We start from the raw sequence: 16588 nt of genomic DNA on the forward strand, positions 1-16588 counted from the left end.
AATTGCTCTGGATGGTAACTTATCTTTTTTCAGTACTGTTTGCCAGAACATCACAGTTACATGTTTTAGTCAAAACACAATTGTTTTCATCTTTGAAGAAAATAATAATAATCTCCATTTGCAGTACAGTTTTTGAGTGCATCCAAAAATAAGATCCCTGGTACTAAAAGTGAGAAGTAATTTCTGCTTGACATAGTTCTGAATCCAGAAAAGCACACAGCTTTTTTTTTTTTTTTTTTTTTGTATCCTTGTACTTGACATTAGAGAGAAAGGGAAAAAATAAAAGCAAGTCTGCTTTCTTTACTATGTTTCCTTATCTCAGAAAGAGCAGAGGAGTTCTTTGTGTGGAGTAGACCTCTTTCTTCATGGGTTAAATTTTCTTTGCTCTTTTTCCCTTGTACAATACATTAATACAAGACCAGCTGAATTATGCATTATCTCCAAGTACTGATAGTAGTAAACTGTATTGTACTGAGGAAGGGGGAGGTATAAGTCTACTCTACCTTAAAACTTCCTGCTCTGCATTCTGTGAAGAATGTGAATCTGGAGTACAGTGGAAATAAATGACAACTGGGGCAGTCAGAATATGGAGCTTCAGGGTTACTTTGTCATTCCCTCAATTGTCCTACTCCTAAGACACAGAACTGCCTGGCTGCTGCTATCCTTTCATAGAAGTCAAAAATTAAGTATAACTTCAGTGGTGAATTTTTTTGTATAAAAGAGTGGTAATTGAAGATATGAGCAGTTTAACAGGAGCCAGGATACCAGAGGCAACACTGGGAGCTACTGAGAATTATGGAACAAGGGCATTCATCTGGAGGCTGAAGAGATAAATTAGATAGCATTCTGTTTAACGTTCTAGTGACGGTAACACTTCTTCAATGGCTATACATACCTATATTTGTGATTTGTGTCTCAATGAGTGAACATCTAGCACACCAACAGATTTTGTTGACTGTCAGTTATTTGGGGGCATGTTTCCTGTCTAGACCTGTAGTGTAAATGCCAAGAATTCCAGCAGAGATGGTCAAAAAAAGAATTCATAGAAGAATTGAAGAATTTTATATACATTTTGTATATCGTTCACTAACTGTAGGAGGCAAATAAAAATCAACAGTGGCAACAGCCAAAAAAAAAAAAAAATCTCAAAGACATAGAATGAACTTTGAAACTTTGTATTTCCAATATGAATTTTAGTTCTTGCACTTAAAGGGGTTTTCTGTTCAACTTTTATACATGGCTTTTTCCAGTCAGTTGTGAAACTCATTTATATCCTGAAATTATATGTGCCCCTTTAAGCTTGAGAGTGCTGCTCCTCTTTAACAGTACTTCAGGGATAAACAGAGTATGATTAGAAAAGCCCTTTATGTCCTGGCAAGCATGGTACCACAAACAAGTTTTGCCTGCTGAGATTCTCTTCCTTCTGTGTATCTGCCTAGTTTACCCTCTGTTACTTTCAGTATTGCAGTTTTCATTTCAGTTCCAGTTCACTCCAGGAACCCTGTGGCTACTGCATATTTAGCAGCTCTTCCAGTTCAATATCATTCTTCTCATTAGTGCTCCAAGCTTACTCTCATGATACCCAGATTACATCCAGGAAAACATAGTGTCACACTGTCAGCACAATCTGTAACATTCCTCATGTTTCGTGTGCCAAATCTCTCGTTAGTACTGGCATTACATTTTTAATATCTTTGTCTGGCAAAACATGACCTGGCACCAATTCAAGATTAGGATTTGCTGGCTTTGAGTTTCAGGTACAGCCTTTATTCTACCTTCCAGGAGTATGTCTGTGCATCCTATGATGAACTCATCACTTAGGAAATTCCTGCTGTGATAATAGAGCAGTATTTCTAGCTCTTTCAAACAGCTCAGTGTTGATAACCTACTAGATTTTTCTCAGTCTTTTTGAGGATAGAACAGAGAAAGACAAGATACAGTGGTAGTTCTTAATCTACAGGGAAATTTAATGAAAGGGAGAATAAAGGCAGTAAGTTTTTATTTCTAACTCTTCTGACTGAAAAATTTTTCTGTGTCAAAAAGTAAGAGTCATTTCTGTATTCTTAGGCAAAAGAAATACTTAGGCTAGTGGGGGAACAATTGCATTTAAATTCAAGTACTGCCATATTACCTTATGTCTTTCAACCAAGACTTATTTTCTTAATCAATCATTTCAATGACCAGGCAGGAAGAACCATTAATTACTCAATTTACCTCAACATTTATTAATAAAATAGGTGGACCAGAGTTGTCATGGGCAAAAGAGATGGGATTGTCAGAAAACAATGTTTAAAAATGCAGAGGAGAATATGTTTCTATCTGCTGCCTTTGACTCAGTCACCTGACTTCACTACAAGAGATTTATTTATATCATTGTGAGATGCCCCTGCAACAACAAATATGGTTTTATTGTTCTTTTTATGTTTAGCAAAATGGATAAAAAACATTATCAGCAGAATCAGTAGGCAAAAAGCATTGTGACTCCACATAAAATCCTAAAAAGGAGCCTACAGCCTAACATTGTCTGATGAGAAAACATTTCACAGGTCTTTCAATAAATAATCACCTGACTTGCCGCCTTCTAGAGGAAAGAAGAATAATTAAAGGTGCTGAAGGCAGGAAATTTTTGAATCAGATTTTGCATGTTGATTACATGAAATGCTGACCAGAAATTGCTTTCTGTGAGTCTGGCAACTCTCAGTCCAGGCTTTTGCATCTGGCAGGGCTGTGCCTCAGCAAGAGCCCTTGAATGCTTGAAATCATCTGAACACTTTTAAGAGTAGACTTAAAATGTGTTGCTTTCCTCATCCTACAAAGTCTTCAGTTGTTTTCTTGAGCAATAATATGTCCTTTTGACAATAATTTAGATTTACATTCCTTCATTCCTTCACTTTGGAGAACTTAACAAAATTGACACATTTTACCATAGATTTCCTGTGTTTATTTTGTTGGAGGTTTTTTTATGATGGTTTTAAATACTGCATATTATAAATTCTGAAGTCTTATGATCAATGGACTTATCTGTTACCATCAACTTCAGCATGATCAGGACTGTTTCTTGTATTCCACACCTGAGCAGCCTTCAATATAAGTTAAAATGCATGCACCAGCTAAACCTATAGCTTGGAAAATACAATCCAATGAGCTTTTTCTTACTCCCAAATATGTAGTCCCTCAATATTCTTTCTCCAGCCTCCTCTCATGGATGTAAGGAATGGTACGCTCCAGAGTGTGACTGTGTCCTTCTGTGTTGTTAAAAAACTACATTTTCATCCTACTGATTCATATTTTTCAAAGCTCTTTAAGATGTTTTATAGTAATTTTTCTGTAAAAGATGTGGCTAGCACAAAGTTTCTAATGTTTTTGAAAACAGATATCTGATCAGGTGCATTTTAGATTGAACACGTGTGTAACTTTGTCATTAATAAAAGGATTATTCACAAAGGATGGGAGAGTCAGAAGTGAGATATGAGATCAAGGATTATGCTACACAAATTCAGTTAACATTTCTCTACTGTGACTTACCAGAGCTGTGTAATTTATGTGCCATTTTGGGAATCATGTCCAATAGCAGTACAGGCTGCTTCAAAATGTGATAAACTGCTTTTTGTAACTGTCTCTTGTCTAAAGTACACTAATTCCAGGAAAACTACTAATGTTACCTCCTCCCTCTCAGCAGTCTGTGCACTGTGTGCTGGTCTGGAGATAGGGAGAAACTGAAAGGATTTTAGAGACAGAATTTGGGGTTTCTCGGAAAATGCGGCTGAACATGAAGTAAGGGAATTATTCACACTACTGTTCATTATATATAGTGTGTATATAATTATAGACATTATTGTTCACACTGGTAAGAACTATTACTTTAAATTATATAAAGGAGATTTGTGACCAAGTACAGGCTCTAAGGCTGTCCCTGTGCCAAAGGCACAAAGGCTCATTTCTTAATAAACCTGTTTTGAAAGTAGTTCAAATGCTTCAGTCCCCTACTGAAATTCACAGGATGGCTTCTGCACCTTTTTATGGGGTTTCTCAAAGAGAATAATTTTCTGTCTTCAGAAAAAATACAGTGCCTAAAACTTCTTAAATATATACATTTAGGAAAATTATTAGGAAAACAAAAGGTTGAGAGGTGATTGTGTCTTTTTTTCTTTAAAATTTGGTAAACGTGTGCCGCATCTTCTTTATTCACATCACCTAGCACTCATCACTTTCTAAATTTTACCTCCCCTTTACCTTTTAAAAATATCAGGGTTTTTTTTTATTAATGTTAGATATACTCTTAAAATATTCTTGGCTAAGTCTTAATGCATTCTTAACTAAGTGTTGAAATAGACCAAACTTGTGTATAGATGTTGATGGCATGGAACAGTGTGTTTCTGAAAATCAGCTTATGTGAATCATATATGTTATTTTTTATTAGTTAGGATTTTTTTTTAAGTATGTGTTAAGTGTGCTTAGAGATATACTGATATTTTTAGCAAGTGAGAGTGATTACTGCTTGGACTGCGGAAAGAATCAAGTGTGAAGAGAAGAACTGAGGGAGACGGGGAAGTTTTTCAGCACATTGTGGTCAGTGAGTGGATGCACCAGATTCTCCATGAAGTGCCTGAGAACAAGGGATAACTATCTGTGTCAGTTTTGCCAGGGGTGCAGTAGCTTGTTCTATTTTCTCTTGATGGCTGAAGTTTGTCGGAAAAGAGGAGAGTGCTGATATTCAGTGTTCTCATGCTTTGTACAAACACAATATCCAGGGGGACTTACTGTGATTTCTTTTAAATACCAACGTAAATAATTGGGAATTGCTAGACAGGACCAGATCTAGGTCAAGTGTGTGGATTACCTGTACCAGATTTAAAAGGAGGGTTCATGGAACATTTTCATGTTTAAACATGGATTAATGTGTTAGAAGTTTCGTCATAGTCTTTGCTGATAGCTGGCAGGTTTTTTATGACTAAGAAGTGTTATAGGTTCAAAAAAATCACTATCACTGACTGTGATTGTGAGTGTTCTTGTCATCAATAGTTATATAAAAGCATTCTACCCAGAGGAGAATTTGGATCTCATCTAGGCTTTTTGCCATCTGATGTTTCATATGGAACCATTTAAATCTTGCCACACATTTCCTTTAGACAGATCTTGTGCTAAATATTGTTGGCATCCAGCTGTGTTTTCTCAGACAAGCTCCCTAGATCAGCAGAAAATGGTTTCCTAAATAAGGTGAATTGTTCTTTCTTGTGGAAAAAAAAGTTGGAAGTGATGTTCAAACTGCAGTATATTGTCAGACCCTTTAGTGTAGCTTTATGCACTGAACTAGCATAGTTTTGTGCACACATTGTCAGTACTTCTACATAAGTGGAGTTCCATTCCAGTTTAAAAAGTTAAAACTTTCAGGAAGAAGTTCAGTCCTGCTTGATTTTATAGATGGTGCAAGAGGAATTGAATCTCTTGCCCAACCCTGTTAGGCCACTTCTGGAGAAATCCTTGATTTAAGCCACCTAGAAGTTTTAGGTTTGACTGCAGCATTGATGAAGAGAAGTCACAAAATGAAACAGCTAGCAGGAATGCTCTGGAAGTGCCCTGACGGTGGCAGGGGCAAAGTAGGAACAGCCAGTTGGAAAACTTCTGAAGTGGCCCTAGGGCTTCTCCATAAGCCCATCCTTTCCTTTCCTTTGCTGCATACACGAGCAGAAGTGTATCTAGTGGGTTTATGGTCAGGAGGGAGAAGGGATCCTCATAAAAAAACAGAGATCAGACTGTTGTGGGTTTGTTTAATATTGAGATGGTTGTTGTCATTTAGACTTCGTAAAGAATCTTTTATTGGTGGTGTCTGCAGACATGCCAACCAGTCTAGACCTCAGGCCAGCGTGAAAACAGCTCTCTGCTGCAAACTCTTCCTTACCCAAAGCTCCCCAACAATCTTTTGCCACAGACAATCAAAGCCAAGACAAAGAAACTGTGTTCAATGCCTGTGTTCTGTAACAGAGCCCTTAGGTCATCTCAGGAGTCACAGGCAGTGTATCAAACACCTTCCTTCTCCTGGGTTTCTCAGGCCAGGTTTCTTTTCTGCATCTTTGAGAGGTTTTTTTCTGAGATCCTTTTCCCTGCCTAGATACATCCTTTTATGTTCCTCTTGTAAGTAACAAATTGCTCTTTTTATTAAGACTCTGTGGTCTGAAGATAGTCAAGATTTAAATGATTTACATTTAGAATAAGCCAATCTATTTTGAAAAGTGAAGTATTGTACTTCCACAATTTTATGTATTTATGAAACTGTATTTCTTTTGCTGAAAAATCCACCTCTCTTTATTGTTTTCTGTAATCACCAGAGATATTTTGTGATTTTTTAACTGTTTTTGAAACATTTATTATTTTTTGTTTCTCTTCATTCCTTGCTGTTCTCTTGTGTTTGCTTGCCTGTTCTTCACTTTTATGCTGCAAAATATTCTTTCTCCTTTTTTACTCTACACCTTCATTCTGAATTCCAATTTTATGCATATTTATGCCATTGTTGAAGCAGTCTAAGTCAGTTAGCTCTATACCCAGTGGCTGGCATCTCAACTTGTATCTTCTTACCTATATCTTTTGTGTTTGTAGTAGAATCAGTAGGAGAGTTTTGAGAGCTTTTTCAGTATTTTCCTGCTGTTTTCACACCGTTCTTCATGGTCTGTGTTTTTATTACACTGTGATCTGAGAATGAAGTGGAAAGAATCACACTTCCTATTGAGTTTCTTGACAAGTTGGTTAATAGAAAATTGTGAAGCATCAAAATAGCCTTTAAATAGATCTTAATCACCTGTGGGAATGGATTGAATAAGTTTACACAACTGGGTGATTAATTAGCTTGAAGATCCAAATGCATGCTTAAGTAGGTGACCATGCCTCCAGGCTCATCCACTTGTTCCTACTCACTCAGTTAAGCATTCAATATTATCTATAATACAGAATATTCCATGGAAGGCCTCATACAGGTCTTTCCATAGAGCCAAATAATTATTCAGTATTTTTCATGGTGTGTCATACAGGTACAGTAATTTCACGAATACAAGCCGCACCAATTTGACTAAGATTTTGCTCCTAAACCGGAAATGCGGCTAATAATCAGGAGCGGCTAATACAACCTCAGAAGTGCCTGCCAGAGTGCTGAGCCGAGCAGCTGCAAAGTCGGCATTTTGCGATTGTTACAAATCGCTACTTTGTTGCACCGTGGGTGGAGCCTAGCTCCCTGTAGGCAGCACGGGGGGCGGGGAGAGAGGCGGGAGAGCTCTCTTTCCTCCTCTGCCACAGCCCAGGGGAGAGACGGGGGGGGCCCAGCGCCGCCATTGCCGCAGCTCGGGGAGGAGAGGGGGGACCCGGGCCGCCCCTACCGCGGCCCGGGGAGGGGGGGGGAAGCGCGCGCCGCCATTGCTGCGGCCCGGGGAGGGGGGGGGGAAGCCGGCGCCGCCATTGCTGCGGCCCGGGGAGCCGACGGGAGCCCCGCGCAGCCATTGCCGCGGCTCGGGGAGCCGACGGGGTGCTTTGTCCCCGCCCGCCGCCGCCGCGGCAGGAGCGGGGAAACTCCGTCCCTGCCCGCCGCCGGCGCCACGGGCGCGGGAAAGCTCCGTCCCCGCCCACCGCCGCTGCCGTAGGAGCAGGGGAAGCTCCGTCCCTGCCTGCCACCGCGGGGCAGCGCCGACCCGGGGTGACCGAGCCCAGGGGCAGCGGCGGCCGGCCCCGAGCGACAGCGCCGGGCTGGGCCATCTGGCCCTGTCAGCGGCCCCTAGCGGGCCGAGCCTGCACAGCCTTAGCTCAGCCAGTAAACCCCGCCCTCCCGCGGTTCTGTTAATAATTGCACCCAGGTCCTCGCTGCGAACGACAAAGCGGCTTATATTCGTGTGCGGCTTATCTATGGACAAAAACCAAAATGTTTGCCAACACCCAGAGATGCGGCTTATATTCAGTGCGGCTTGTATTCGTGAATTTACTGTACATCATTTTGAACATGGAGCTACTGTCCTACAATATTGACATTAGTAAGTGTCCGATAGAGTAATTGATATGGAGAGGGTGATTTGAAATTGTTCTTATTCAAAGTTTTTTCATATTTTTTCCATGTTTGCTACAGTGGTTTTATATAGTTCCTTTTTCTTTAAATTCTTGCTTTTTTTTTTTTTTTTTTTTTTTAATTTTTGGGATGTTGAGCTGCTACGGATATTAGTCAAACATAACGTAGCTGGTGTCAGCTCCTGTGGGGAATTAATTTTCCACAGCAGTTTTTGAAATGGGAACTGCAAGTGCCCAATACCCCTCATAAGTAGACCTTATGTTTATTCATGTGCTAATGCCAGTGTCTATGAAAGCCAATACTTGAGCCCTGTCTTTCTTGTGCAGGTGGATTTCACTGTCTGGTATTTATAGGTCACATGAACAGAGACACAGAGCTGCCTGACTGTGTCTGTGCATCCCAGCTGGGCATCTCTTAGCACTGTGCATGTCACTCATTGCTGATAGAAAAATGAAGCTGAAAAATGGAGGATGCTTGTGCTCTAGAGTAATCTTGCTCAGCTACTGTTGTGCATCCAAAGAATTTGAGGAATAGGAACTTGAGACCATACCCAAGGTGTCAAGGAAAGCCATCTGGTAGGAAGCAGGATGGGAGAGGGACGTGTGCTGCACAGTATGCAATGACTTCTTATCCTGGGTGCAGCATTTGCTCTCTATATACCTCATGCTTCAGGCTCCTGCTGGAAAATGTAACTTCAGGGTACTACAGAGCCAAGTTCTTTGACTCTAGAACCTTTCCATCTGCCAAATAGTGCCTTGAAATGTGCAGTTCTCCAAGAGTGAGCTTGTTCTCACTGGTACCTTTAGCTCAGTTCTGAGAATAGTATTAAATCAAATTAAATTTCATTTTGTTGGTACTCATACAAGTATGTGCACTTATGCTGCAGTAGGAAGAGAATTGAGATGAAACATTGGCGATTTCAAACATTAAGAAATCAGCTGATATACTGAAGGATAACTGGATTTCTATTCTTGTCATCCCTTATGGATCGTGAAAAGGCTCATTGTTCTTACAGGGAAAAATAATACTGCAGTTCCTGTATTAAAAGCCCAGTAACGACTGCAACAATTTAACTGTGTTTACCAAAAATAGATAGCCTGGGCTAATGACACAGAATTTGATTTAGATACAGTTACAGTAATTTCACAACTATAAGGCGCACGGGATTATAAGGCACACTTCCGGATGTCAGCAAATTTCTGAACTTTTGCCCATATATAAGGTGCACCGGACTGTAGGGTGCACTTTTTTTTTTTGCAGTGAGGATCCACCACTGGCTCCCCCTGCAAAGTTGCTGGCTGCGGCCCCGCCTCCACCCAGCAGCCACGGCACTGCCGGCTCCTCCCGCGGCTCGTGGCTCACACTTCCGGGTCGGCAAATTTCTGAACTTTGTCCATATATAAGGCACACCGGATTATAAGGCACACTTCCGGGTTTGTGCCAAAATTTTAGTCAAAAGGGTGCGCCTTACAGTCGTGAAATTACTGTAATTTTGTTTTAGTTCAAAATAAAATGTTTCTTTCTCTCACATACTTTGATAAGTTTTTAATGATTGTACTGCAATCCATTAGCCATTTGGAAGATGCACGTGCACATGGAGTACATGAACATATACATGTGTACCTACAGAGAGAGAAGCTGTATAGCAAAGAGAGGAGACTGTTGCATATACATTAAAAATTGTGGACCAAATACTGCTTTTCTTATATCCATAAAATTTTACTGTTTTGAGGAGGATGGCACAACTGTAATTGTAAGTAGATTTTTCTCCGTTGAACTGCATTATCAAAAACTTCAAGACAAGCAGAGATTCAAATAATTGGGGGAGTTGCTAGGTATGATAGTCATGCTGGAGAATATAACCTAAAGAAGAAGGAGGTTCTGACTGAGGCTATTCTAATAATTGGGTTTTAGTATGTTATATTTTGTATTTTTAAAGAATATTTTTACTGGGAAATGCTGAAAAATGTTACTTGCTAATCATAGTTGTAGCATATTTAAGGAATGACCATGCAACTAAAATGTGGAAGATGCAGGAGGAGTCCTAACACATCGTAGGAAAATATGGGGTTAAAGTGGACTATATTTTAAGCAGTGTTCAGTTGACTTGCTGTGTGGGGAGAGGCTGAGCAGTCCTGGCTAATGACTTGTAGGTACTGAATCCTCAGGTCTCTCAGGTGGTTTCACTCGACCAGTTTCAGCAGAATGATGAAAAGGTTGAGATAAAATAAACTGACAGTTGCTACTCATCGCAGGCAGCAAGCTGTACCCTGGCAGATGAGACCCTGGGAGCCCTCTTTTTTAAACAAAGGCTTTCACTGCAGTGAGCAATGAACTCCACACAAAAAAGGAAAAGGAGAGAGAGATTGGCAGCTGGTGACCGACAGGAGGAGGGAAGGGAGGGAAACTGAGAAACACAGCAATTGTTGGCTAATTAGAAGCCATTCCCACCTACTTAATACCAACCCATTAAGCAGAAAACACTTTTCATCTTACTCTCGCTGCTACACATGACATTATACTCCAATCAATACCCTCCCACTGGCTGCCCCACTGCCCACAAATGAATACATCGCAGTTCAAGAATGCAGTAATTGAGTTGGGGCAGTGAAACTGCAGCTCACAGTCAAGATCTTTCTCTGAAGATACGAATGCAATGTTTGTTGCTTGGATAAAGAAATCAAATCCCTCTATTGACAGCTGTCAGCAATTGGCAAATGGATGAAGTCAGCAATGGATCCATTTTAACCTTGTATTGAAGCGACAATGAGAGTTCATTTTCAGAGTGTTTTTTTTTCCTCATTTGAATAAGAGATTTAGAGGGTTTACACCCAGGTGTATAGATTTTTAAGGGTATTTTGAACTCTGTTCTTCAGTTATACCTACAAAATGTACACACATCATTATGTGCATACAACAATACATCTTGTATTTACAGCTGCTTGATTTTTATTTATTTTTAGTTTTGTAGCCTACATTTCCTCAGGCTACTTTTTAATTTCTTTTCGTTAGGTCTTCCTATGATTTTTAGGCATCATCTAAAAATTTGGCCCACAATAGTACCTTGTGCAGTAGACCCAGGTCTTACATTTCAGTCATTAGAACCTTGTATTTAAGTTGTGCATTTACATTCTTGCAACATTTCTCTTTCAAATTAAATCCCTTGCTCCCTGAGCCATCTGGAATTGGTAGTACCATGCACAATCTGCAGCATAAAGCAATACTGTGCAAACTGGAGTATAATCCTTTCTTCATATCAGTTTTGTTACCACAGAATCAAAACAGCAGGACACTTACTCTCCTTCTTGGCTGGACTGAAGACATCAGTGTCAGTCTTTTGGAACTGCTAAATGAAGGTTCCAATACAAGACATGACATCTCTTCATCCCTTTCTATTCCAGAGAGGATTGAGTATCAATTCAGGAACTCAGATTCCTTACAGTGCAAGTTTGAAAACATTTTTTGAATGCAGATAAATTGCGTGCTGTAACATCTGATATTTGCAGAAAGAGCCAGCCATCACTATTGATGCTCTTCATTGCCATAGTGATACAGTGGCATTTTTAACATAGCATTTCTTCAGATGCTGTTTGCTCAAGAGCTTCTTATCTGCATAATCATGGAACATGATGCTGTCCAAGCTGAGCCTTGAACCCTCAAGTCAGACTTTATGTACATGGAGTAATTTAACCTACTGTCTCTGACCATTTAACAGCCTGTCTATATCTGAGTAAGAACAGTGAAAGCTGAGTGGAGTCAGTAAGGCTGACACAACGACAGTTTTGCAAATTTTGAAAGTCAAATAACAACAAACTGCTACTTTGTTGCTTCTTCCTAGTTGTATTTTAGTATTTTAAGCTTATTAGTTAAATTATTATCAATGTTAACTCATCTAATTTGCTTCCCAGTATTGTAAAGCACTTCTCAGTTACTTTCTTTGGGTACACTCCCTGGGCTTCTTTTGATGTATGTTAATGCCACTGTTAAGAAGAGATTTGACCTCAAGTCTGGCAAGGGGAAATAATTGTCTTCTGATGGAGAGATTTGGGATCTTCATCACTTGTGGAGATGCAAGTGCCTCAGATATAGAAGTTGAATATGCTAAGACATGGAGACAGAGGTTTTCTTTACATAGAGGTACTTGGATATGACAATCAAACCTACATTTAGTTTCCATATAGGTCTAATCTGCTATTTAAAATAATCTGGTTCTAATATTTGTCTCTGTAAACTCTGGGACTTTGGTTCCTTTCAGCACAGAAGTGTACAAGCTCAGTCTTACTTTGACTAGATGCCAGTTAGAAGGATCAGAGGCAGGCTAGGGAAAAAGCAGAGAGCAGTTGGCAATCTTTGTGTTTCTCAGTGCCAAAGCCTGTGGGGTTAATTTGAAGATGCCGAAATCACCTTGGCAGCATCATCTCCAGTCTTTTCCAGAACTGTGGAATTTAATGAGCCAGGACAATAAGCACAGGATCATAGAAAAATAGTAGCGGAAAGGACTTTGGGAAGTAATCTTCTTCAGCCCCTATACAAGAGCAACAATATGAAGTGTTTTTGTAATTTCTGAGAGAAGCATGCCTTGTCTGTTCTTAGAAAAATCTGACAATTGATTTTCCACAGCATCCACAAGCAATCTGTTCTAAAGGACAGAATTATGCAGAAAAAAGGGATAAAACAGGAAGTTTTTCATTTGTCTAAAGTTGTCTGTAATTGAAACTCTGTGTCTATTCTTCAAATTCATCCCTTCCATATTTGCAGTAAAGTCAGAGACAGGAATTATCTGGCACATACTTGTGTTTAGAAGAAAATTTTCTAGTGATTTCTGAAGAAGATGGTTATAAGGATTACTTAGTCTAAGTATAAATTATATATGATGGAATGTAGTTCTTCCTTATGAGCACGAGTGATGGAAGGAGGTAGAGAGCGGATGCAAGAGTCCTGTTTCCCTTTTTGCTTATTTTGTAATTATAGTGCCCAGTAGGACTAGCCCATGTCACTCAGCTGAGCACAGGAGGTTGGTATCCACTCCAAAAGGGCAGGAAGAACCAGGGTTTCACACCCAAGAAATAAACCAGTGCAGGGGGAAGGGTTACTACATATTCTTAAGTGGTCTCCCTAAGTGCTGTGAAGCTTTGTTATTCAAAGTCTCGTACATAATTCAGGACTCTCCTCCTTACATAAGTTCCTGAAGCAGGAAAGCAGCTAGATTTCTCCATTCATTTTACCAAGTTAATCTACTCATCCTTCAACTCTTCCTAGAGATGCAACTGATCTTACATAAAGTTATTCAAATCCTTGTTTATGACTCTCTATCCATTCTAGATTGGATGTTTTGATACTTCAAAAACCCAGACTGATTTTTCTCTAGTTTCAGATTTCACTATTTCAATCCATATCCTCAAAAAATAAAAAAAAATAGTACTACTGTCTGCCTTCATTACTTTGGATTCTCATAAAGTTCACCAAGTCCTGTTTGCCAGGCTTCTGCAATGAAAAATCAAAATATTTACAAGCCTTTTTGAGCCCTTGTCAAATGCTTTCATTCCCTTTTCACTACTTTTTTTTTTTCCCATTCCATAGCAACTTAATTACGGGTTTGGGTTTTTTTCTTGTCTTGGAATCTATTTTAAAACTATCTGCCATAGCTCCCTTGCTCCAGTTTCTCAACTCAAATTCATTTCTAAATGTTGCTCCTTTTTCTATGCTAGCTAAGATCTAGCAATAGCTGCCTTCATTAGTAAAAGTTTCCTACAGAGATGCTTCAACCTAAGTTAGAAGCTGGCAAGGCTCTTGTTTGCTTAGGACTCATTCATAGAACAGAAAATCTGAGGCTGTGTTTGCCTTTTGCAGAAGTTATAACTAAGGGAAGAGAGTACAAAAAGCATCAATCTTCAACTAGATCAAATGATCAATAAAACCCTCTCAGATTGCATCCAGCAAACATTCTGCTCAAGGAGACTCTGCTTCAGAAAAATGACTTCATCATAGTTGAACAGAAAGTGTATCCTGTGGAAATAGTTATGGCCAGGCAGTGAGCTGATCTTCCATACATTCTTTCACTCCGTGTGAAATAGAGGTGTGTTTGATTTTCTTCTACCAATTTCAGTTGTCTCACTGTGCTCTGAAATCTCCAGGTTGATTAATGGAGCTTCTCTGGAGAAAAAGGATGTTTCTCTCCCTTTCTTATATGTACACTATGCACTGCAGGGGCACACACTGGTTTGGTTGTTATATTGTGTTTGGGGACGTGTGTTCTTAATGGAAAAAAAGAAGAAAATTGTCAGATTTAAAATGAAATATGTTCTCCATTATTGATTTCCATAAACTTGAGCTTCTTGTTCAAGTTTTCATAACCATTGAGTCTCCAGTGCCTCTCTATCTGTAAACATCTTCAAGTATTTGTCTCTGAGGATGCATGTGTGGGGCCTGCTCATGTCTGACATAAACAGTCTCAGTTAAGGGGAAAACTTCTTTTTCCCCTGACCTTGTGAACACTTTGTACACAGAATTTTGTGGACTAGATATTAGGAAGGCTGTTGCATTTCATTTTACTAGACTGAGGTTTCCTATGTGCCTGAAAATCTCAGTTTCCGTGGATAAAGCAAGGGCTTAAGAGCTTTTGAAGTAATCATTACTTAGAAGACTGAAGGATTGTGCTCTTACAACACCTTTTACCTTGTTTTCCTGGAAACAGATGAAAAAAGTTTTCCTCCATCAGTGTTGTTTTAATTGTGATTCTGACATGTGCAGCTGATAAGTTTGGTTGCTGCAGGAGTTAGCTGAAACTTTATACTTTATTTAATATTTTACATAATAGTTTTGATTTTAAAAAGGATTATTCACAGGCACACTCCCTAGTAAATTTTTTTTTTCTTTTATTTATCCTAGCTCTTCATAACTGTTTCCTTATTCCAAAGGTGTCTCCACTGGCTGATTTTGGTGGAGTGCTGTACCCTGTACCTCCTGACTGCATGAAATACATATAACACATCACGTCTCTGCATGGTGTAACTCCAGTGTGTGCTTCTCTGTATTGGCACAGTGTGAGACAGAAGTGAGCAACACTCCCCTGTTGCAAAGTCACTCTTTATCCTCATTTTCCTGTCATATGAGCAGCACTGTAAGCAGAAATGCTTGATACTACAAAGCGCGTTCCTTAAATCAGTTTTAACTGAAACTGCAGCCACTAATGGTAATTTTTTATGTATTGCATGTCACTACAAGGAAACTGAGAATGTTTCTGAACCTTCAACAGCAATCTCTCTGTAAATACGAGATTCTTTTCAATTTAACCTTAAGGTAATTCAGAATTTCATGGCTTTATTATGCTCACTAGGGGGATAATTACTATTATCATTTAACTGCATTTACACACAGATTCCTGACACAAGCTCAGTCTTGTTTGCATCAATGCTGTTATATACATGAGGAATTGTAAACTTTTGCCTAAAATTTTGGTTTGTCTTAATGACCAGAGGAAACTGTGAAACAATTTAAAATGTACTTACAACCAATCTATGTTATCCATTTGAAAAATCACAGTTTTTATTAATCATTATGAAAAGTAAAGTCTTCAATATAAAATTGTTTCTTAATGAACAGAGTTCTGTGTTGGAGAGCAAAATGTATGAAATTTAACATGACAGTATTGTTCTGAGGGGAATTTTGGTGCTTTTAGGTCAACTCTTGAAGTAATTTATATAGGAAAAATAGCTTAATACTGTTCTTGCTCCTAATTAAATGAAATTGGTATTCTTTCACATAGGTGCTTTATTTAGCAGGATGTGAAATATGAGAAAAGAAGCAATAATTTCACTGTAAGCTGAAGAAAAAGGTCCACGAGCATGAGCCTTTATAAGTAGCTTTGTCTTACTTAAATGACATTTACAGAACAGTTAATTTCCATTCAGCAGTGGCTCTCCATCATTTAATTGGAAATATTCTATATAAGAAATTGTCTTTCAGTAAGAACCACAGATTATTGCTTTCAGCTCTGGGGTCCTCAGCACAGGGAAGGCATGGACCTGTAGGAGAGAGTCCAGAGGAGGATCACAGACATGACCAGAGGGCTGGAACAATTCTCATGAGGAAGGGCTAAGAGAACTGGGTTTGTTTAACCTGGCAGAGAAGGCTCCTGGGAGACCTCATTGCAGTCTTTCAGCACTTGAAGGGAACCTCTAAGAAAGGCAGGGACAAACTGTTTAGCAGAATCTGCTGTGATGAGTGGCAATGGTTTTAAATAGAAATAGCATAGATTTAGACTGGATGTAAATTAGAAGATTTTTACAATAAAACTGGTGAAACTCTGGGACAGGTTGCCCAGAGATGTGGTGAATGCCACATCCCTGGAAACATCCAAGGTCAGGTTGGATGGGGCTCTGAGCAGCTTAATCTGGTTGAAGAAGTCCCTGCTCATTGGACTGGATGACCTTTAAAGGTCCCTTCCAATCCAAACCATTGTGTGACTCTCTGATTATTGAATTTGGTACGTACACCCTTTTCCATGAAACTGGGGGACTGTGTCTTTTGACCGCACTTCGCTTCTGC

At 39.4% G+C, this 16588-nt stretch overlaps 1 protein-coding gene across 1 annotated transcript in view; it reads left to right on the forward strand.

The window, feature by feature from the left end:
• Positions 1-16588, forward strand: part of TTC29 (tetratricopeptide repeat domain 29) — a 116938-nt gene that overhangs the window by 71776 nt on the left and 28574 nt on the right. The gene's annotated exons all lie outside the window — the stretch shown is intronic.

Source organism: Catharus ustulatus, chromosome 5 (genome assembly GCF_009819885.2).
Source record: "Catharus ustulatus isolate bCatUst1 chromosome 5, bCatUst1.pri.v2, whole genome shotgun sequence".
NCBI lineage: Eukaryota > Metazoa > Chordata > Aves > Passeriformes > Turdidae > Catharus > Catharus ustulatus.